We start from the raw sequence: 1,458 nt of genomic DNA on the forward strand, positions 1-1,458 counted from the left end.
GGTGCCATGTTTCATTAATACCTTTCAGTGACAGCAGCAAGGAGCAGTGTCAGAGTGTAATTTCACTTACAAAGTCAAGCGGAAAATGAATTTCTCGTTGTAGGAGTCTGTATCAGAGCATGACTGTTTGGAGGCCGGCTCTGAAAGCATGGGAGCCAGCTCAGGGGAGCATTAAATTACCACAAAAAGAAAAACAATTTGCATTACTGAACTGTAGTAGCAGTGGGAGTGGATTTTATATGGCATCCAACCTTTTAAAAAGTTGTTGTATAAAAGACAACTTTAAAGCTACTATAATGCTACATTAATCCTAATTTTCTGAATTGCCATTGGTATCCAATTAATTATCACTAAGGTGTTTAAAAATATGTAGGAATACATGTGATGAGGGGGTGATCAATAATGACTGAAAATTGATATGCACTCCAGGTCCCACAAGGTCTCCTAGAAGGCGAGGCAGAACTCTCCCTAAGGTTCTCCGACAGCACAAATAATTCTTTTTGGATTATCCCAAGGAGACTGTTGGTCTTTGGATTTCATAGTCTCCTGGATTAAAATCTCAAACTGTAACCCAAGACAGTTTGCCAGACATTATGAGTCTCAACTTTCTTATCTGGAAAATGGAAAAAACAACACCTATCTTATACTTTTATTGTTAAGATTCATGAAGCAGCATGCATAAAATACTAACATAGTCCCTTGCTGACAAATGATGCCTGTTTACCTCTTGTGGAGTCTTTTCACTTATATTGTAGGGGTCAGGCCTACCACTTATGAGGGTGTTCAACAGGCGAGTGCTTTGGTCCCCAAGAGGAATGAAGCAAATGGCTAATGAAACCTCTCCATTCCCTCAAGGACAGATCGTGAAAAAGCAGAAATAAATGATCAAAGTCAAGAGAAAAGAATGTGAAAATAAGATAGATTGAGAATATAACACATTAATGTTCTCATTAAGATTCATTACTTTGATTTTTGAAAAATAGACTGATCTTGATCGCATAATTTATACCATGAGTTTAATGACTCTCTTCAAAGTTTCTGGATTCTTAAACTGTATTGACTGTCACTGGATGGCCAGGCCCTTCCTTTGTCATCCGCCCGATGTACAGGGTTCCAGATTCCAACTGTCCTTTTCTGTAACTTTCTTTCCCCAATTGGTTTGACAAAATGATGTTCGAATAATTTCAGTTATTTTTGCCTGGACTTGTCTCATTAGGTTGTTTTATTCTCTGCTGCATGTCACAGAATATATACCAAATTATAGTGGCGTCACTGTAATCTGTCCTCCACATAGGCAGTCATGGTGATTTAAAAAGAAAAACCAATTGAGGAACCACGTCTCCCTGTGTAAAACCTTCAAATGGATCCCTTAGCATTAAAAATAAAATTCAAACTTAACATGGACGTGATAGAGCTTCTACCTCTCCCTGACCTCATCACTTTCAATGCTCTCCTTCA

The sequence above is a fragment of the Miniopterus natalensis genome, chromosome 15, assembly GCF_054644295.1.
Source record: "Miniopterus natalensis isolate mMinNat1 chromosome 15, mMinNat1.hap1, whole genome shotgun sequence".
NCBI lineage: Eukaryota > Metazoa > Chordata > Mammalia > Chiroptera > Miniopteridae > Miniopterus > Miniopterus natalensis.